Below are 23,867 nucleotides of genomic sequence, written 5' to 3'. Positions count from 1 at the left end.
TGGTTTCCTGTTGGTGAAGTTTTTAGGAAGGATTAAAAGGCCTCACCTTGTTGAAGGAGGTGAGCACTGAGTGGGATTTTAGGTTTTAGATGCTCATACCAGACCAGGTTCTCTTTCTCCCCCCTCTCTTTATGCTGTGTGCTGTGGATCAAGTGTAAGCTCTCAGCTATTGTTCCAGGGCCATACGGGCCCACCAGCTGCCTTGCTTCCCACTACGATGGCTATGAACTAACCCTCCAAAACTCTAGGACCCCTGGTAAATACTTTATTTCCTACATTTGTTTGGTCTTGGTGTCTCTTTACAATAATAGAAAAGTAACTAAGACAGTGCCAGAGTAGGTGGCTGCTCCATCATTTGTGAGACAAAGAAGGCTTTCTTTCAATGAGGCATTAGCAGAAATGACACACTAGGATACAGCAGCATTACTATCTGTCGTTGTCTTTGAGGCCAAAACTCCAGACCTAAGCCCTGAAGTCTCTCTAAAACTTTATTTCTGCATGACCTGGGAACTCTGAATCAGATACAACATGGACTTCAAGCCTGACCTGGAGTCTTCTGATGCTTCATTCTGGAGCAAATATTTCAGTCAAAGATTTGGTTTTCCCTTCCAGAAGACCCAGTGATACCACTTGGGTATATATCCAAAGGATGCTCAATCGTGCCACAAGGACATGTGCTCAACTGTGTTTATAGCAAATTGTTTGTAATAGCCAGAACCTGGAAATAATCTAAATGCCCCTCAAATGAAGAATGGATAAGGAAAATGTGGTACATTTACACAATGGAGTACTACACAGCAGAAAAAAATAACAGCATCTTGAATTTTGTAGGTAAATGTATGGGTCTAGAAAACATCATTTTGAGTGAAGTAACTCAGACCCAGAAAGACAATTATCATATGTACTCAGTCATAAGTGGTTTTTAAACATAAAGCAAAGAAAAACAGCCTACAAATCACTATCCCAGAGAACCTAGACAACAATGAGGACCCTAAGAGAGATATATATGAATCTAATCTATATAGGAAGTGAAAGAGAGATCTCTCGAGTAAATAAGAAACATGGGGACCATGGGAGATGGTTGAAGGAGATGGGAGAGGCAGGGAGGGAAGCAAAAAAACTATAGAGCTCAATAAAATCAATATAAAAAGCCCTCCCCCCAAGTTACAAGATAATTTTTCTCCAAGAGAATTGCCAGATCTTCTTATAGCATGAGTTCAATATCACCTTGTATTGGTCTGATAGGACTGCCCTAATAAAATAGCATGGATGTGAAAAAAATTGGTTTTCTCCTGTTCCAGATCAGAATTCAAAACTGCCCCAGAGTGTTACACAGAACACAGGTGACAAGCTTCACAAAGTGGCTGGAACACGAAGCCCTTACAGGTAACGAATAAGCAGGTAAAAGGGGGTAGAAAATTTAAAAAGTTTAAAAAAAATAAAAGAAAGTCTTAGTATATACTTTCTACCTAAATTATGCCAATAATGAAAAAAAAGATGTGCAGTTTACAAGAGAGCATATTGACTTGGAGTCACGTGTGACCACAAAAAATAAAAAGAGGCTGATTAGCCCCTTAGGTCATAACCATGGCATCCCAAAGCTATGCCTGCCAATGAAAATAAAGGCAAACAATTCTCAGCAGGCATCGGCAGATATCCCAAAGTCATCGGAAACAAGACTAAAAGCTCTGCATTCCTCCGGGTCTCATTTCATAGGGTAATTCCTCCTTGGGAGGATCTGGACCAGACAGAAACATGAGGCAGAACAGGAGAATGTTTTAGTATTTACTGATACTAGCCATAGCAGTTACATATGTAGTAGTTTTCTCTGTCTGTGGCTTAATAATTGTTCAGTAGATATTATGCTTTTTGAATTCTGAGAATACTGTCATATTTTATAATATAGGTTTGAAATGATAGTAATTTGATAATCTGATTATAACAGCAACAATCAAATATGATTTAGGGGGCTGCAGATATGGCTCAGTGACTTAGAGCATGTACTGTGTGGCTTTTTTTTTTTTTTACCACTTTCATGGAGTCTGAACCCATAGCATGAACTGGAACTTTAGGTTGCAACTTCTGGAGTCAGTCCACTCACCCTCCTGAATATCAGCTATCCACTACCATCTAAATCCCCTGTTAGAGATTGTTAGATCTGCCTAAGTGCCTATCAGCCAACCGACCCACTGTACTGATCTAGGACTATCAGAAGCACCACCTAGAGCCCTAGAGCACCCTCAGGACTAAAAACAGCATCATTCAATTGGTGGTCAACCTGATAATTTGAAGTAAGATCAATCAAAGGTCCAAACTCCTCCCCAACAGAGCCGAGAACAAATATCCGCACCAAGTAATACCACAAACAACTGAACACCAGTCAGGGAGAGGATGCCTAGAAACCCTCTCCAAAACACAAACAACGCAAACAAACAAGACGGTAAGTCTCCTCTGGACGCCAGCACCTCCATGGTAAAATTCCCTGAGAAAAGCAACATAGCCGGTGCACAAGACAAGACACTGAAACAGCTGTTACAAATATGTTCCAGGAACTCAAAGAGGATAGGAATGTAAATGCCTGAATGAAGACTGCAAAAACACAAGGAGATGGAAGCAGTCATTGTAAATTTCCCAACTAGGGGTGGAAGAGATGGTTCAGCATTTAAGAACCAAGTTCCTTTTAAAAGGACCCAAGTTCATTTCCCAGTAACCATATGGCGACTCACAACTGCTAGTAACTCCAACTTCAGGGGATCCAACAGCCTCTTCTGGCCATATCAGGCACCTACATACATAAATTCGGGCACATAAACATAAAATAAAATAAATAATGTCTTTTAAAAACTATCCTAAGTAAAAGAAGCTGAGGCACAAATGGATATGGTGGAGAATTTTACCACACCTTCAAAAAAGCAACAGAAATATTACCTCCAAATTTTCATAAAACAGAAAAGAAGGAACATTTGCAAACTTTTTGTAAAACCATTATAACATTACCATGATACTTAAACCCATGACTCAAAAAATTTATACATCAATAGCTCTGACGATAGATTAAAAATTCTTAATAACACACTTTCAAACTAGACTCAAGAACAAATAGAAACGATTATCTCCTATGATTACATTGGTTTCATCATAGAGATACAGGGATAGACCAACTTACATAAACAGATAAACATATTATACCACATAAACAAACAAAAGGCCAGAATCCACTTGATCATCTCATTAGATACATAAAATGAACTTGAGAAAATTCCTCATTAAACATTCAATGTTAAATGTCCTGGAGAGATTCGGCGATGTGGAGGCACATCTCAACATAATAAAGGCAATTTATAACACACCTACAGCCAACATCATTCTAAACGGAGGGAAATTTAAAATGTGTATACTAAGATAAGGAACATGGCAAGGATGGCCACTCTCTTCACTCCTATTCAATATAATGTTTGAAGTCTTAGCTAGAGCAAATGGGGTCCTTGGGAGAGGGTTGAAGGGGGGAGGGGAGAGGAAGAGAGGGGAGCAGAGAAAAATGTAGAGCTCAATAAAAATCAATTAAAAAAAGAAAACATCTGCCATGAGGTTTAAAAAATAAAAAAGAATATTAAAAAGCTATTAATAGGAAATAAAGACGTCAGAGTATCTTATTATCAGATGATATGATTTTACACATTAAAACCCAAAAGATGTAACCAGAAAACTCCTACAGCTGATAAATACTTTAAGCAAAATAGCAGGATACAAAATTAAACCATAAAAATCAGTAAGTTTCTAATATACAACTGACAAACATACTAAGAAAAAAAAATCAGGCAGGCAATCCTATTCATAATAGCCTCAAAAATCTTGGAATACATATAAATAAGGAAGTGGAAGACTATGTAATAAAAAATTAAGTCACTAAAATATTAACTCAAGAGGACACCAGAAGATGGAAAGATCTCCTATGTTCATGGACTGGCAGAATTAATATTGTTAAAATGGCCATCCTACCAAAAGCTATTTATAGATTCTGAGCAATTCCCATCACAATTACAGCACAATTCTTTACAGAAATTGTAAAACAATATTAAATTTCATATGGAAATACACAAAAAAACAAGGCTAGCTAAAACAATAGCAAACAATTTAAAAAAAAAAAAACTGGTGGAGGAATCACCATAACTGATTTCATGCTATACTTAGAGCTTCAGTAGTAAAAACTACCTAGTGTGGTATTGGCATAAAACAATCACACATTGAACAGTGGAATACAATTGAGAAACTGTACATAGTCCATACACTATGGACATCTGACTTTTGGCAGAGCTCCCAAAAATACACACTGGGAAAAAGACAGCATCTTCAACAATGGTGCTGGTCACACAGTACAGCTAGCTGCATGTAGAGTTAACGTCTCACCTGTCTCACCCTGCACAAACTCTAAAAGAATCAAGGACCACAACATAATACTCTGAATCTGGTAGAGGAGGAACTATGGTATAAAGTTGAACTGACATGTACAGAGAGGACTTCCTGAACAGAACCCTAATAGCACAGGCACTAAGACCAACCATTGACAGATGGGGCCACACAGAACTAAAAGGCTTCCATAAAGCAAAAATGTCATCATCAAGTGAAGAGGAAGTCTACAGAACAGAAAAATATTTACCAGTTCTACATCTGACAGAGGGTTAATATCTAGAATATACAAGGATCTAAAAGTAAATAAATAACAACAAAGCAACCCAATTTAAAAATGGGGCATGGAACTGAACAGAAAGAAAAGATAAAACGCAAATGTCTGAGAAATATTTACTTTCTTAAAAAATGTTCAACATTCTTAGCCATCAGGGAAATGCAAATTAAAGCTACCTTGAGATTTCATCTTATCCAAGTCAGCATGGGCAAGATCAAAAGATCAAAAGCAAATGACAGCCAATGCTGGAAAGGATGAAGGAAAATTGGAACATGTGTCACTACTTATGGAGTGAAAACTGGTGCAGTCATTGTGAACATCAATGTGGAGGTTCCTGAAAAAGCTAGAACTAGATCTACCCTAAGATCAAACTGTTCAACTCTTGGGAATGTACCCATAGGACTCCACTTCATACCACAGAGACACTTATCCTTACTGTCGATCTGTGCAAAGTATCAGGAAATGAGAACAGCTTGGATATTTATTAGCTGAGGAATGGATAATGAAAATGTTGTACACTTACACAATGTGATATTATTCAGCCATTAAAAATACTGAGATTATGAAATTTGCAGGTAAATGGATGGAGCTGGAAGCAATCCTCCTGAATGAAGGAACCCAGAGACAGAAAGATAAGCATCACATGCTTTCTCTCATAGGCGGTTGATAGATCTTAAGCTTTATATGTGTGTCTTTCATATGAAATAGCTAGAGAGGCTATGGAATTAGTAAAGGGTCAGCAAGAAGAAGGGGGTCTTTCAAGGAAGGAGAAATTATGTACAGTGTTATAAGAGGAAAGGATGGCAAATGGGACAGGAAGGATTAAATGGGGTGGGGGATGGGAGGTCAGGGTACAGCATGGAATGTAGGAGGTGAGTATCATTAAAGGCTCATGAAAATGCCATATTGAGACCTACTAATGTAGATGCTCCCTAAATTATGTATAATATATCATTATATATATATATGTGTGTGTGTGTGTGTTATACACACTATCAGAGATCAGAGAAGAAAAGTCATCATCAGTTTCATCTAGTTATAAAGCCTGCAAACTATGATAATGACCTGTCTGGCAGGACATGTTCACTAGTAAAATATCAACAACAGACTCTTGAGGAAAAGGTTGCTTGTTTGTCCCGGCTGCCCAACCACAAAAAAACCACTCAGAAACTGTTTTAATTAAATCACTGTTTGGCTCATTAGCTCTAACTTTTTATTGGCTAACTCTTACATCTTAATTTAACCCGTTTCTATTAGTCTGTATATCACCATGAGGCCATGGCCTACCAGCAAAGTTTTAGCACGTCTATCTCCAGTGGCAGATCCATGGCGTCTCTCTGACTCTGCCTTCTTCCTCCCAGCATTCAGTTCAGTTTTCTCTGCCTAGCACTGCTCTGCTCTGCCCTGCTCGACTATAGGCTCAAAGCAGTTACTTATTCATTAACGGTAATCACAGCACACAGAGTGGACTCCCACATCAATAAATGCTGTTGGAATAACCAACCACTTTTAAAAATTGTATTTAATATTCACTCCATAGATACAACCTATACTTGACATAGTTGACGAAGCCAAGAACCTGTGGTTAGATAGGTCATGGACCCTAGGGAAGAACCTACTACTGTTATTCTGTTAAACAGCATTAAAATGACTCCCAATGACTCATTGCTATCCCCACACACCCTCATCAGAGAAGCTCATACTTGCACAAGATGGTGCTTCACACAAAAATCCACAACTGGTAACGTGCAGAGAATAAGAAACCTTGGTGTACTCAGTTCTAAATAGGACATCTGTGTCACCCCTGGCCCCTAAGGTTCAGGGATCTATGAGAAAAAGTGGGCAGAGAAATTATAAGACACAGAATTGGAAACTGTGTTTTCTGGACATAACGGGGCAGTTGTCCACATGATCTCACAGCATTTTTGACATCATGCACAAGACCTGCTCAGGTTTAAGCCAGACCAAAATCTCAGCGTGGAGGGGAGGAGGTGAATGTGAAGACCCACCCCTAACTGAGGAGCTACTGGCATTTGATAGCTGCCAGGAAAAGGAAAGTCTTTTATTGCTATTGGTGTGAGAACTAGTACAGAGACCATAATCCAGGGCAGACCTCCTGGACAGAAGTAGGTAGTCAACAAAAATTGGACTTGATGTGTTTAACGATGGGGGAGGGAGGAAGGGAGAGAGAGACAGAGAGACAAAGAGAGAACATGAAGTTACTCGGATAAGGGAGCAGATCTGGCAGCAGTCATGAAAGGGGGTAAATATGAATCAAATGCATTGTATAAAATGCTGAAAGAATTAATAAAATCATTACTATTTTTTAAGGAGCATATACTGCTCTTGCTGAGGAACCAAGTTCAGTTCCCAGCACTCACTTTGGGTGTCTTACAATTGCCTACAACTCCGACTTCAAAGGGATCCAACCCCTCGGGACTCAGGAGAAACCTGCGTTCATCGCTTGTGTCCACTCCCCACACACCTAACTAAAGACAAAATAAATGTTAAAAAAGTGTCTGAGCATCTTGCTTCGTCCAACGCATCTCATAAGTGTTAAAAAGCCCATCTTCTGACACAATTTTCAAGGAAGGGGAAAGTGAGACTCCAGTAGAGAAAAGAAAATGCCTGTGGCTCATCTCAACCCCGGTTTCAAGAGCTCACATGCCCTTTCACAACACAAATGAGGCTGTAGTTTCAGGAAAGGTGAGAACCAACATGCTTTATGACTTCAAGCAGGATGAGCTCTGGGTGGCGGGAGCTGGAGTCTTTCCACAAAGTTGACTGTGAGGCCCATAATATCCCTCAATATGTTCCAACATCAGCGAGGAAGCCTTCTCTACAGAGCAGCTTGCCATGCATAGCTGCTCCCCAGCCTGATGCAGCCTGCTCTGCCTTAGCGATGCTATCCCCATGACACTGACGGTCACAGCTGGTGTTAGAGATATTTTCTCATGCTACATATGAATCATTTTGTTTTCAGGGTGGCGCTGTGTAAAGAAAAGTGACTCAACGGGGTAGTAGCTCTCTGCATACATTTTAACTATGCCTTCGACTCTGGACTAGAAAAGCCCTAGTTTGGCAGCCGTCACGGTTATACACAGTTTGGAAAGCAACCCCGGTGAATGCCGAAACAAGAACTATAAACTTCCATTCCTAACGGGAGTGCTCATGCGATGCAGATGAAGTGGAGGGGAACAGAAACCTAGGTGAAGCAGGTGTCATCTCAACAAGTGATTAGAGCTGATGAGAGCGTCCGTGAGCAGCGACCCTCAGTGTCTTCTCAGTTGGTCTTCTGTGTGAATTATGGGGGGGGGCTCTTTTAATTATTTTGCAGATATTTGGGAAGTACTAAATTATATCAACACCAAAAATCATAAAACAAATGTTTTGCTTTTAAGTGGCAATAAATCTCTTCTTAAGCTATAGTTTCTTTCTGGAATTATGTTGGGTATTGGGTTTGGCAATAAATATTTTATTGGGGTTGTGAAACTTATCAGATATCATAGAAGGAAGAACAAACTCATCCCCAGTTCACACACATACATGTGCCTCTCCCGCCCCACCATCCCAAACTGTCACAGGCATCTGTCACTGCCCCTGAACTCAATAGATGGGCATTGACTGTTAGAAGACTCGGCCCAAAGCAGGAATGGGTTTAGGTACTGGTCATTCATAAAGGTGTATGTGGTGATCTCAGTCTGAATGATAACCTATTGCTACTGCAGTTTTATGATAATTCTCCCAGGCAATCTGTTTATTCAGTTTCTATTCCTCTGTTTCCAGTCTTTATCTTTCATATACTTCATCTCTACATCTGTACTTAGTCAATATCATTCCCTTTTTATTTTTATTTTTTTGTTTTTGAAGGAGAAAATTTTGTATATTAAAAGCTTCAAAACATCAATTAAATAACACACACACAAATGGAAGGTTAACCCTTATTCCCAGATTGGAAGGCTCAATGCTGCTAAACCACCACTCAGTTTTGCTGATTTTGTATCCAGTGTCATTGGTGAATTCATTGATTAGGTCTAGCATTTTGTGCGAAGCCTTCGCGCATATCAAGTCACCCATAAATAGGGGCAGTTTTATTCCTTTCTTTCCCTGTCAAAATCTCAATAGTGTGGCATTTTTATTTTTGTAATGTAACACTTTCTTCTAGAATAGGCCATTTTCCTTTTTTAATCTGAATTTTTACTTAATTTTACTGAAATTTACTTTGAAAATTTCACACTTGGGTACAATGTATCTGGATAACATCCATTCCACCTTCCTTCCCTCCAACTCCCTTGAGGACCCTCGTCACCTTTCCTTCCTAGCTTCATGTCCTTCTTTTAGGATATAGCTATTAACCTTATGAGCCTAATTAGTGCTGCCCCTAACCACATGAGCATGAAATCATCACTGGAGTATGGGGGACCTACCAGCGGCCACACTCCTGAAGGAATGTGACTCTCCCTCTCCTATCAGCCAACAAGAGCCTATAGTAAGTAACGGGACCATGGGAACATGTCTCCTCCATGCTGAATATTTTAACTGGCTAGATTTTGTGCAGGTCTTGTGTAGATAATCACTGCTTTTATGGGTTCATGAGGTCAACGGACACGTCATCATCTTCATATGTTTCTCTTTGTCTAAACTAGGTAGCTGGAAATAATAACACTAGCAGGGGTTAGGGTAGGGATGGAGCTTAGAAGGTAGACTGCTTGTCAGGCCTGTAATCCTAGCCATCGGGATAGGGGATCAGAAGCTCAAGGTCATTCTTGGCTGTATAGTAAGTTTGAGGGCAGCCCAGACTTCATGAGACTATTTTTTTTAAAAAAGGGAAAATACTGAGTATCAACTTTCATATGAAACATTGTTTTAGATTATAATACGCACATACAAATAAACATGCAAAATTTGATCTTTTCATTTTCTGTGGGAGAAATTTATGAATCCCATTTTTAGAGCTCCTCAGGCTGAGAATGAAAAGGTTAACTGTCTAGCTGTGTTCCTTTCCTACCTAATTCCTAAAATAAGTACCTCAAAATGTTAACGTTGTTATCTGCAAAGCATGCTAGGGGGCAATGGTGAAATGAACTTGAGATATGCTGTATTTAATGAAGCCTGCCAACTATCTCCACTGTCACCACGCAACCGACGTCCTGTTATTCAGTGTTTCTGTGTGGCAGGCACACTCTCCACGTAATGCTCACATACGAGTCAGCAATCTGTCTCATATGATTGTTTGCTGTATTCTATGCAAAGTCATGTCATTCAAATGAGTTCCAAGAGATGGCATTTATGTGTAGGATGGGCTGTGCTTTGTAGTTCATTTTCTTTCCCATGTTAAGCCATGCTTGGTTGCTTTATTATATGCCCCATGATAACTGGCAAGGGCTGCCTGTACCATCTCCTTTCTTCCTAAGTGTCCCTTTGCAATTCCTGAGTTTTCAACCCTTCTGGATTGCTTATAGTTTATGTACAAACTAAATGACCTTTGGATGTCCTAAAGCAGAACGCTGATAAACAGGAGCTTCAGCCTTCTGACAGCCTTTGATTATATTTGTGTAACTCTTCATTCTCATTTTCATCCAGGTAAGAGCAGAATCCCCAAAGGATTTAAACAAGAAAAGAAACACTTAATTTAAATAAGCATTACATACCTGGCAGTTGGGGGGGGGGGAATGCAAGCGCTATAAAGCAGTTCATGAGGAAGCACCACGCTGTGTTAAATGATAGGTAATAAAGTCACGGTGTCATGAAGAAAGCCGCTACACAGACCAGGAAATGACTTTTGAAAGCTGTGAGAGTCACATTCATTTCTGTTTCCTGGGATTACCCAAGGGGGCATGACTGCACTTGGACGACAGTAAGCACACACTGTCTGTCAGGTCCTTGCGGTTCTGTGAGAAGCCCCGAAATTTCAGTATCTTTGCAAAACAGATACTGAACACTAAAACCGATACACCGAAGAAGGCACACATGGCTGAATTTCCTGGACTTAAATGAAGTTTGACTCACTCTCCCCCAAGACTCCTTAAAGACAGCATCAAATAGTGCTGCAGTCAAACTCGGGTGCCGGGGGAAAATTGTGACCCAGCTGGCATGTGCTGGATACAAGGTAGAATTAAGGGACTCTGGGGGAGAAAGGAACAGATAGAGGAGCTATGAAAGGTTAATATTATTTAAGGTTACATTTAAGAAGTCTCAGTTATCAGAATAAGTAGAAGGAAGCAGTGTTTCTATATCTTCAGTTTGCAAACACACATAATCTACACTGCTGGGTTTATGGGAAGGGAATTTGGGGTCTTCAAAATCATGGTCTTTTACCATCTTCTCTGCACGGACATTTATGGGGGCACACTGGTTATTTACTCTTCTATTCTCTGGCATCTCTTACAATCTTGTTATCCTCCTAAAAGGACCGTTTTCTTTTTCTGTGTTTTTAGCTGTGTTCCATGGTCTCTCAATACCAAGAGCATCAAATAATGTTAGAGGTGCATTATTTTCTTGCTTCACTATGCATAGATATACAAAATCAGAAATGCTGGGCAAAAGGAAAGGATTGATGGGTGACCTGTGTTTCAGACAGCTCTCTGGGGGTGCTGAGGGGCACTGTAGCTTAAGTCCCTCTCCCCTGTATTATTGGTGTCCTGCTCAGAACAGGTGCTCAGTATATTAGCCGACTGAAAGATGGCCAAAGCTACTTCCCCAGCTTTTCATAGACTTCCATAGTCAATTCCTTGCCTCACTTTACATCAAAGAAGTCCACAGCTGTTCTCACCTAACTCAGCTAGTTGTTAGGCCCTCATTTAGTTTCAAGTTGCCTTCTAGCCTCTGAGAGTTCTGACACAATAACAAATCATGTAAGTGTCAGGTCCAACTTCCCTGCCTGGTGCCTTCAGCAGCCACTCTGAAGCTTCCATTTATTGTCTCAGTCAGGAGGATGCCTATTGGTTCTGGTTTCCTCTCGAGGTACTTTATCAAACTGGTCAGGGGTAGAATTTTATCTTGCTCACTTTATTTAGCCCAGTGATTTAAACCATTTTGCTAAATTAAAACTAGAGACATACCCTTGGGAGGAAAGTTAAACTTGCAGACAATCATACGCAAGAGTTTAAACTGCGGGGAACAGAAAACAGGGCCCAATTTTTGAGAGTGCTTCAGAAAAGCAAAAGCTCACCTTGATGCTGATGTGAGAAAAACGCCAATATGGATTTCTGTGAGGTATTAAATTGTTCAGATAGTGGGCATCACTCATTCCTAATATAGAGGAGACAGAGTTTTCATCGGGCTTGAGCTACGGCTGCGTTCTGGCCTGTCTTAGCCATTAGGAGATGAAAGTAGATGGAAATTCCTCACTCCCCTCTAAGTCACATGCTTAAATGCTTTCCTATAAATTAGGGTTAGCAGAGATCTTCTTATTTCAGAGGAATGAGGGAATTGAGTCCTCCGAGCAGCCGGAGGCTACTGGCCCTCTCCAGCACATCTTTGTGTCTGTCACTTTCCACACCATCCTTCCTCAGAAGTGTCAGGAATTATGCGTGACCCCATCTCACTAATGTTTGCTGTTAGCAGGTCCACTCAGGCTCTGTCACACAAGGCTGTTCTGCCACATCTTGATTCTCCTCCAATTGCATCGCTCTGTCTTTTACCCAGCTATGGCTATATCCATCAAAATTTCTACAGTCATATCCAGAGAATTCAATGCTCGTCTTTCACAGGAAAAGGTCTCCAATATTTATGATGTTGATGCATACATTCCAAAGCACGTACTCTCTCCTAACATAGTATACAGCATGTGTGCTCTGTGGGACAAACTGTATTAACTGCTCTCGGATAGCAGTCACCACTATGAAGAGACTCTCCACTCATGAAATATCACCTGGTAATTGTGTCTTCACCAGACCGAATTAATCAAGTTCTATACAGGACGGTGTGGGGGAGAATGAGATCAAGGAGACCATGCCATTGAGAAGGCATAGGCCTGGAGGAGAAAGTGTAGAAATGGCCAAATAGAAAGTCCTTGATAGTGATTGACACTTGTACGTTTCTACCCCCTCGGTTATCATAAGTAGGGTGTGTTGGTTCAGGAACTGAAAATCTTTAATGGTAGAGGAACTGATCTGTTGTGCTGGGGAAGAGTATAGCCTACTCAGAGATCCAGAGGCCTACATTAACATCCCATTCCCTCTACTTTCCAGGTGTGTGAGTCTGGGAAAACCCTCTGTTCCCTCTCAAACAATCATCCCCGAGATCTGTGAAACAACACTTTGAATATAAGTAGACTGTATATTTCAGTTCTAGTTTAGAGAGTAGTGCTTATTCTAAGTGCTATTCTTACTCTCTTGCTCTCTCCCTTGAACACACATGTGCACATACACACATGTATGTGTGCATGTTAGCAATAGCTTCCCATCATGCTATTGTGAAATATGAAATTAAGTAGCATCTGGATCTGAAACACAGACTGTGCCCCCAAAATATTATCAGTTGTGTTTGTTAAAGTGCCTCCTCCTCTATCCCGCATACATGAGGAAAATAATTCACATTGGGATGCTAAATGGCCACTGTGAATTTTTCATTTTATTTCACTGTTGTAGAACATAGCACAATACATGGATATTTATTTTTCATGAAAATCATGTAGGCCTCAGCTATACCCCTGTAATAGAAAATTAAAAATTTATCATGAAGAAGTACAAATACCCCCATTAAAGAACAAAGACAAGGCATGGTACTGTTTCTAGGAGTAGACGTGCTACCCCAACTCATCCTGAAGTTTTTGCCACGTCAGTAAAGAAACCTTTCTGATCCATTGAGCCTGCTTTTGACAAGGATCTTTCCTGACTGGCCTCAACCATTGCCATATTTATTCTGCTTCTATGGGTAAAGATAGTCTCAAGTACTTAAGTCCTAGGTCTAAGCAGGGTTACCTAGACTGCCATTTGATTGCATTGGTGCGCCCTTGTAGATTTAAGTAGAGTTTTCTGTTCTTATATCGTATAGGTTTCTATCCTTTGTTCTTTCTTGACACATGTTTCATTTTCTTTGAACACTGAAAGCAGAATTTCTGTGTAGGGAGTGCCCTTGATATGCCCGGCACTTTACATCATCAGCTGTATCCTCAAACCTACCTGTCCTAAGGGTTAGGAAACTCTTATGACCTTGTGACCATTTACTAGGTCATATTGTCTTAAAAGACCTCAGTGGGGGCTGAAATGTTAACCAATCTGATCTAAAACCAGCATTTCCTAAAATTCATGTGCTTTTAAATTTTAGTCAAATTCATGTCACTGCTCAAACATTTACCCTGTTCTGTATACTAGTTGTGCTATTTACTTAATTTTTCTTTTTACTGAACCGAAAACTTCATGTTTGTATCATTTTAAATAATATGCAGTTACACATTTGGTGGATCAATTGTAGTTTAAATGTGTAAGCATCCTGACCAGAGCAAAGGTATTTTGAAGAGAGAAACTGACTCTTCATAAGCTATCAACTCTTGAAACAATGGTCCTGAAGGAATTGGAATTTACACAGAAATCTCATGCTGGCAGAGCGAAGAGGTTGAAGTCTGGTGTCAGTCATAAAAGATACTTCTATTCCAGGATAATAATTAAACAGTTTTGGCAACTTGTCCAACCACCTTGCAGAAGAGCCTAGAGCAGAGGGATTGATGGGTTGGTGCTGGGCAGGACCATGCATTGACCAGGACTGCTAAGCGATGTATAACTCTCACACATTACTTAGCAAACCTTCTGCTAAGAACCTGAAGATGCAATTGGTTGGTCACTAGATGTTTTTGTTTTTATTTTTATTTTTTTTTATTCAGTGTGGCCACACTGAATAAATCTCCTTTCTCTACCTTCCACTATTAACTTGTGTCTTGTAACTGGCCCGCTGAACACTGAAAATGTGACTGAACTCAGCTTGTTGGGACTGTCAGAACCCAGGTTTTGACTATAAAACTTGAGTATTGAATGTACATTAATGTACCTCATATTATAATAATATTCATTAAAATAAGTAATCATATCTAACATGGAAACAGCCATTCAAGAGACAGCTGACAGTATCTTGTATCCCTCATGGTCTTGACGTTGTACTCTGAGACACCCTAGTCAGAAGTGGTCTTACTTCTGCAGTAGAATAAACCAAACTGTTGCCTAGTACAGCAAACCTTGATGTTGTCCCAGATGATACCAGATACATGGTTAAGCAAGTCACGCAGCCACCTGGCACCCACTTCTAATCTACAGCTATGACTGATGAGTGTTGTAGGCTTTGACTATTTTTGAAATGGCACATCCCATTCTCTTGTTTCTTCCTGCTGAGTCTTCAGCTGTTCAAGATCTCTTGCTATTAGTGGAATTAGGAGACCACACCAATGACAGAGGTGGCCCAGCTGCACAGATTAGGAGAGCTGGTCATACAGGATAATCAAGCGGCTGCCGTACTCGGAGAGGTCAGCATCTTGACAGGCATAGTGGACAGATTTTAGAAACGGAGAGCGGAACACAGCTGGTCTACCTGGGGAATCTTGTGCCAGTTTACAAAACCCCTCTCTTTCTGCTTGCCTTTTGGACTGCAATTTCTGCTGCAAAAATTATACCTCTGTGATAGAGTTTTCAAAGTTCAGTAGCTACCAATAAAGCTGTCAATAACCTGTAGGAGATATAATGTCACAGTTTTGTCGATTTATCTTTAATTTGGCCAGCAGTTCCCATACTTAAATCCCTATGTAGCAAACTTCTGTGTGCCTTAAAGTGTAGCCAAATAGAAACCTAACATAGGAGTAAAACAGAGGGCTCAGCTTCAGCCAATGACAAGTGTCACTGTCCAGCAGAGGCAGATGACTCAACATACCAGTCCCAAGTCAGGCATGTGATCAGGTCTGACCAATTAGGTGGTATCTGTGCTTTTATTCTGTGTTAAACATGTCAATATCAGCTGCTCACACTCCAGCCTATCTTTTTATACTAGACCTGATGATCAAATCTGTGCTGTAGGTTGTGGGTTGCAGCTGGAGGGGCAGGGGAAAGATAAGCTGGGGCAGCTGAGGACAGAGAACCTGAAATGACCCTATCCTATAGCCATACTGATTAATATCTTGCATATCACCATAGAACCTTCATCTGGAGATGGATGGAGATAGAGACAGAGACCCACACTGGAGCACNGACAGAGTCACCATCACTTGCAAAGCAAGTCAGGGCATTAGTAGTTATTTAGAGTGGTATCAGCAGAAACCCGGAAAAGCACCCAAGCTCCTGATCTATTATACAAATAGATTGGCAGATGGGGTCCCATCAAGGTTCAGTGGCAGTGGGTCTGGGACAGATTATTCTCTCACCATCAGCAGCCTGGAGTCTGAAGACATTGCAACTTATTACTGTCTACAGTATGCTAAGTTTCCTCCCACAGTGATACAAGTCATAACATAAACCTCCATGGAAGCAGAAGTGAGAAATTTGGCTGCCCCAGCTGCTCCTCCTTGTGATTCACTCACTGAAACTGTTTCTCAGATGTCATATAACTTTTAGAAAAGTTCACAGAGAGTCATTTGTTTTGGTACAAGAGCCTAAACAGTTCTCTCTGTAACCTAAACATCTGCCTTTGCCACCTCAGAACTACAGAATATCAATTCCCTTTCTGCTTTAACACAGGGCACAGTTATTCTCTGTGAGGAGTCTGAGTTGTAACCCCAGTTTGGTCTTACATGGAACTGTGGAAAGTACTGTGAAATTCCAAGAAGGTGTTGGTGTTTTCTACTGTCTGCAGCAATTCACAGAGAATTCTAATTGTTCTGGTTTGTCTTCAAAAATCAAATAATGCTGAACCACATGTAAAATACTTTTTAAATTGGTTCATATTATGAACACATATATATTCTCTACTCACTTGTATGAACTTTAACATATAGGGCAATTCCACTATCATTTGTGTAGAGATTTTATTTATTTATTAAAGATTTCTGTTTCTTCCCTACCGCCGCCTCCCCTTTCCCTTCCCCTCCCCCAGTGAAGTCCCCCAGAGTTTCTTAAGCAGGTCGCAGGATCCTCGTTTGCAAAAGCAAACGAGTCAGCATGGTCTGTATATTTCTAAACAGTTTGTGAAAACGTCAGGTTACCTTCATAATCAAGTAGCTCCCAGAGAGAAGGAGCCATGCCTCACAGTGCTGGATCATCCTCAGAGCAAGTACTTTACATTTAGCTTTGATCACAGTAGTGTGAGGCTATAGCATGTGACACATAATGTCACATCGACACACTAAATTCACCACTATTATAAAGCTACTTTGTAGATCTTAGTCACTTCAATTATCAATCAGCTTTAAAGTCTGTCCTCTACAGTGTGCTGGGGGTCTCAGTCAATCAAGTGAAGACCCCAAGAGCAAAAATTGAGGTTACCTGGGAGAAAAAAAATGCTGCCTCAATGGCATCACTTGCTTGATTTCCCAACCTATTCTATAAATTATGGACTTGCCAGTTCCCATTAGAGCCAATCCCTTAAATTTCTTTCTTTTTTTTTAGGTATTTATTTATTTATTTATTAAAGATTTCTGTCTCTTCCCCGCCACCGCCTCCCATTTCCCTCCCCCAATCAAGTCCCCCTCCCTCGTAAGCCCAAAGTGCAATCAGGGTTCCCTGCCCTTTGGGAAGTCCAAGGACCTCCCACCTCCATCCAGGTCCAGTAAGGTGAGCATCCAAACTGCCTAGGCTCCCACAAAGCCAGTACGTGTAGTAGGATCAAAAACCCCTTGCCATTGTTCTTGAGTTCTCAGTAGTCCTCATTGTCCGCTATATTCAGCGAGTCCGGTTTTATCCCAGGCTTTTTCATATCCAGGCCAGCTGGTCTTGGTGAGTTCCCAATAGAACATTCCCATTGTCTCAGTGTGTGGGTGCCCCCCTCGCGGTCCTGAGTTCCTTGCTCATGCTCTCTCTCCTTCTGCTCCTGATTTGGACCTTGAGATTTCTGTCCGGTGCTCCAATGTGGGTCTCTGTCTCCTTTCATCGCCTGGTGAAGGTTAATATTCAGGAGGATGCCTATATGTTTTTCTTTGGGTTCTCTTTCTTATTTAGCTTCTCTAGGATCACTAATTATAGGCTCAATGTCCTTTATTTCTGGCTAGAAACCAAATATGAGTGAGTACATCCCATGTTCCTCTTTTTGGGTCTGGCTTACCTCACTCAGGATAGTGTTTTCTATTTCCATCCATTTGCCTGCAAACTTCAAGAAGTCCTTGTTTTTTACTGCTGAGTAGTACTCTAATACATATATATTCCATAAATTTCCTTATGTGCACCTGTGCACACCCTCCACAAAGACACACTATTGGTTTTGATTTTCCAAAGCACCCTGACACACTTTGCAAATGGAATATGCATTCAGGAAGACAGTTAAGAGTGCAAGCTGTCTGAAAACTGGGAGGAACCTACTTGGTAGCAGGTGTAACAAGTCACTGGAGGTGATAACCTGCTAGAGTAATAGGAAGATGGAAAGTCTAGGTGAGACTTCATACCTATCTCCATACACTTGAAGGTTTAAATGTGGCAGAATCATAAATGTGGAAGAATCAATCTTATTCTTGTTGCCCAAGAAAAGAAAATAGTGCTCTAAAAGTAGCTATTACGGTGGGCAAATCGGAGATCATAGCAAGCAAAGAGATGGCTAATCATGAGCACTGAGTTCCACTTCCACTCAAAATACTGAGCTCATGTGGACCAGCTTGCAATAAGAACTGCACTATGAAGTTACAATAGGGACTCCTTGATTGAGTAAGAGATTAGAAAAAATAACAAAACAAAAACCAAAACGTGTGGCCTGGAAGTTTCTTCTGAGCCTAGCAGAGTCAAAACCACAGTTCCCATTTATTGGGTGTGCTTATGTGCTGAGTACCATGTGGGACATGTTGCACATTTGATTACTCAACCTTCTCCTTCCAAATCCTGAGATGGGCTTTTACATCCTTGCTTATAAAGAAGAACAAGGCTCCTGAAAGCTTGATAGCTGGTCTCACATAATTTAATAAGTTGTAGTGATGGATTTAAAGGTAAGACCTGTCTAACTCTTCAGACTCCCTGTAGTTCTTATAATAGAGAGAGAGAGCCCATGCAGCAAAGGTGTACCTTCCTACAATAGTAAGATTCAAAATTCAAGCACAACCAACCAGTTTATGCATTTGATCCACAACATAGTTGTCCCAATTATATCTTTCTTTTCTTTTCTTTTTCGATACAGGGCTTCTCTGTAACTTTGGAGCCTGTCCTGGAACTAACTTTTGTAGACCAGGTTGGCCTTGAACTCACAGAGATCCACCTGCCTCTGCATCATGAGTGTTGGAATTAAAGGTGTGCACCACCACCCGGCTTATATTTTTCTTTTTTCAATCTTTAGTCTAACACAGAAAATGCACCTAAACAAGGAAAGACCTTGTTTGTCAAAGGATTTAAAGTGTAAATTATGGAATTTTCTCTTAAACAAATATGGTTGTCTGTAGATCTTGTTATTTTGAAACATAGCTACAGACAGGATAGGCATAGTCCCCACCCCACCAAGAAACTTACTCTCAGCTATGAAGACAAATACTAAATTCAAATGTATCCCTATGCATTGAGAAACAAATTTTTACCAGTGCAGAGGAAAAGAATAGCACTCCTAGAGTATAATGTCTCTTTATCCTTCTAGGTTGGAAAAGCCATCGCTAAGTGAGTGACTGCAGGGTAAAGGATGCATGATGTTTAGTAGGGACAGGGTACAACATGGCTCTGACGTTTTAAGATACTAGAATCCTTGAAGATCTGACCATCAACAGTCAGCGTGGCTGCTTTATGAAGAAAAGTAGCAGAGGTTCAGAGGCATGAGATGTAGCTGACGAGGGAGATCAAGGCCACTCTATGAAGTGCCATGGAAAAGGTGTAATCTTTTAAAATGAATGAATGAGAGACAAAGATAACTTGAAGGCTTAGAAGCTTGACTGTAAGTTTGCAGATACAACCATAGTTGGACCTGGCCTGTGTATGGAAGGGTTAAACACAGGAGGCCCAATATGGTTATTCTCAGAAAGTTTCTATTAGCAAGCCTGGCATCAGAAAACTCAGGCACTTGTAAGTCCCCACCATTTCTGGAATAAGTAAGAGTGTGTGAGAGTCCTCAAACTGTGAAATACAACGGTTTATGCTGAACATCTGCCTGTCCATCAGGAGTTGGAAATTTAAGATGCCAGGCAGAGGGTGGCTACAGATGCACCCCCCCCCCAATAAAAATCATGAGGCTCTGAGCCTTTTGAAATACTCCCTGATGAAACGTTACAATAGCTGTTATCTGTTGCTGGAGGGATGAAGACATTCTGGGAACTTGGCTGCATAGGACTTTTGGAAGCGTCTGATGGTTTCTTTGAGTGTCTACCTACTGTGATTTCTACCTTTGCATATTTTACTTTATGCCCTTTTCTCTCTAATGAATCTTAGGTATAAACATGACTATATGAGCCCCACTTGTCCTAACAAGCTACTCAGTCTGGTGTGAGCATTCTTGGAGACTCTTGGCACGGGAAGAATAGTGGCTACTCTGACTTAGAAGCCCACAGAGACCTTAGAATTCAGGCTTGCTGCTTGATCATAGAAGGACTTAAGGGAAGGGCAGGAATAGCCCGCTGCACCTGGGAAACTGAGCCTTCATATTTGCTTTATTACTGTAGGGTCTGGAATTTTCTACAGTGACCCACAGCTGGGCAATCAAACTGTAAAGATATCCACCAACCCTCAATGAAGACTCATAATAAATATTAAAGAGTCAGCTGCAGTCCCCAGGTGCTACTGCCCTAGATTTTCCAGGAAAATGCCATATTACCTTTGGGAGATCCAAAAGTCCATGTCATGACTCTATACTGTACCAGCCGATCTGTCCTTATTAGAATGCAGAATGCACTAATGAGTGTAATAAAGGTGTACTTCAGGGCATTTCAGTTTTATACCTCTATATTAAGTCATCCAATCTTATGGTTTAATGTCCTCTTTTGATGGATACAAGTTATTATACAGGACCAAGAAAAACAAGTCATGCCTTTGCATTTTATCGGTTAATTGTAAAAACTACCAATAGAGCCATATTAGCAATCCACCACGAAACATATTTCATAAAATATAGTGGATTTTACTGTAGCCAGCAGACCAGTGCTTAGAAGCAATGGCTATGCAAATTCAATTGTTTTTATTCATTCTTTCCCAGGAAAGAATTAAAGGTCATGAAACATTGATGAGACAAGACACTGGGATAGAAAATGATCTTGTTTTCTAAAGCAGCAACCAAGCAACACAACTGTTCCTTTTCTGTGCAATCCAGCTGCTCTGTTTCCAATGTTGAAGTTCTGAATTTATAATTTATATCACAAACTCAAAACTCACCCTCGTATCATGAGCTACCACTTGGGAAAGTCACAAAAACTGAGATACCTGACATCTAAGGAGCCTGATGCACTGTCCTTATGGGAGAGCTCACCAATAAATATCAACAAAATGTCATCACCTTTACAGAGTAGAACTTTTACAAATATTTACAGGGCACTGCTTCATCCAGTGCTCGCCATCTGAAATAGCCTTTGGTTGTGAGGGATGGACTTATCTACGTGTATTACAATATTGAAAGGATAAGGCCAACTGTCAAACAACATATGGCATTACTATTATATGGTCATAAAAGACATAAACCTTTGTGAACTATAAAGTCTGTTGAGCGATCTATAAAGTGTAGGTACTGGATGCATTTGACAGTCAGAAGTGGGATAGTGTTTCTGATGGAGTTGATAGTATGATAAATGAACATTTAGGAAGGCATGTCTTAACTAGGATGGCTGAGTGGAGAACACAGTCACAGAGGTAATGCAGGGTAGGGCTGGATAGGCTTGCCCTGAGCTGTCCAGGATGTAGTTTATAGCTAATGATGAAAGGCATGGGAATGAATGATATCTTTGGAGCAAGCATCCTTTGTTTCCAACTCTTCTGGAGATATCTACCATAAGGGAGGTGTTGAACAAACTGAGAGCCGCTGAAAGAGAGTTCTGGAAAGAGCCTCGACACAAACAGTAACACATGTGCATATTGAAATGATATTAAATTGTACCAGAAATAGAGAACAGGAGGAAGAAACATATATGATACATAACACAGAGGAGAACAGCCAGTCATCACTGGAAATACTGGGTTTTCTAGATAGTCTTAGATTCTACATTTGCTGTAGGAACTCCTTCAGCCAGTAGCCTTTAAGATACCAGCCCACTTGGGTGTGGTCTCTTATACTATAAATGCCAATGTAAAGCTCACACTAGCTCTCTTCTGGCTGCTGGAATCGGTTCCTATTTCCCATTTGTGCAGAGGGCTGAGATCTGTGAGTCTACCCCTAAATAAATAACCCTGTATTATACTCTATTCTGAGCTAGTGTGGGATTTCTTTTAGTGTCCATCTTCATACATTCTCATAATGGACCAAAATTCTGATTTGTAATCTTCATCATAATTATAATTATGATGTATTTGTTTTGAACTGTGTTAAATTTTTATTTTTAAAATTGTGATTGGAGAAGTTAATGTGGATAAGTGTGATAAAAATGAATTGTTAACACATGTATGACCATGTCAAAATGACCCATTTTTATGTATAATCACATGTTAATGAAAATATAAAAAAATTACCATTTGACTGGATGACTTGATTCTCATAAAATTATTAAATAAAAACTGAATTGTGGATAATTTATAATTCCAACAATTTTTGAAATGTACTTCTCTTATGTTGTACCCTTTATTTATGGGATGCAGATTTTCAGCAACAGGGATTACAAAATCAAAACATCAATCAATTCTGAAAATGTTGAAGATGCAAAATTCAATCATGATATAATGATTTAATTATTTTCATAAAAATAAATCAGCATATCTATCACAGTTCTATACACAATTTTTGTAAAGTTGTTGTATATAAATAGTTGTATTATTTTTTTGTACTTATATACCTCAGTAACATAAAATGTTCTCCAGCAGAAAGAGGTCACAAGTAGAAAAGGTGCCTTGTCTTTTAGTCTTTTATCACATTGAACTAGAGAGTGAGGTAACAGAGCATCTATAATAAATGGAATATTAGAGTCTTCTTGATAACTTGTAAGTGGCAATGGTTCAAATCTCTATATTACATAATGGACTACATTATTGCATTGAGTATAGTTGAAGAGATAACAGTGAATATAATCTCAGGGCTACCGAATGAAGAGGCCATGTCCAGGTAAGATTGTGAAGTAAACATGACTTGTGAAACTGGTGGACAAGGCCTCTAATCCACATAAGGTTCTTTAAGCATTATAAAAGGCCATGAAGCCATTTCTTTTCGATTTTGAGATCATTTTGCATACAAACACAAAATTGCTTCTTTAAATATCTCCTTAATGAGTGAATGAATGAAGATGAAGATAATAGAGCTAGAAGGCTCTTTGTGTTGCTGCTGATTGGCTGCTACTGATTAGCTAAGTAATATATCCAATCCCCATTCTAGAATTCTGTGACTCAGTAACTCATCCCACATTCTAAATAATAGGATGCTAATGTGTTCTAAGTCCTCTCTGGGCATATAGTTAAGCTAAGTGAACTCATTAAGAAAACATTGACTATGTCTATCAAGCCTATAGCAAAATGTCACTTAAGTAAAACCATTTATGCAATCTCCTCTCCTATCTAGAACCATCCTAAAATGCACGTGATGAAGGAAAGGAAAGAGGAATCACGTCTATGTCCTGCCACTTGTCACTTTTATATGTCACTTTTATATGTAACACACTCCAGTCTTCACAAGGCCCAAGTAGTACACGTTTTTTGTCAGCTCCCAAAAATCCACAGAAGGAGCAAAGTGACACATTGTAGGGGTGGGGTGGGGGCTGGGCAAATGGACTTTCTCAAGAGTAAGCAATACCATTTAGAAGTAGAAGTGTAAGAAAACAGATTAAAACAATCTAGCAAATGTAAACATGTAAGGTGAACCAGCACAGAACACTGGGACTCACTTGGAGTTGACAGCTTCTGTCAGTGCTTCCTAAATAATCATGTCTATATAAAACCGATTCATGGCCACCAGAACACATGTTTCCCCAAAAGAGACAGAAAGAACATTATATATGTTTAAAGAGACAGAAAGAAACAATATATAT

Source organism: Alexandromys fortis, unplaced genomic scaffold (assembly GCF_014885135.2).
Source record: "Alexandromys fortis isolate MF-2015 unplaced genomic scaffold, M_Fortis_MF-2015_v1.1 scaffold_10, whole genome shotgun sequence".
NCBI classification, from domain to species: Eukaryota; Metazoa; Chordata; class Mammalia; order Rodentia; family Cricetidae; genus Alexandromys; species Alexandromys fortis.
This window is presented reverse-complemented; position numbering follows the sequence as displayed.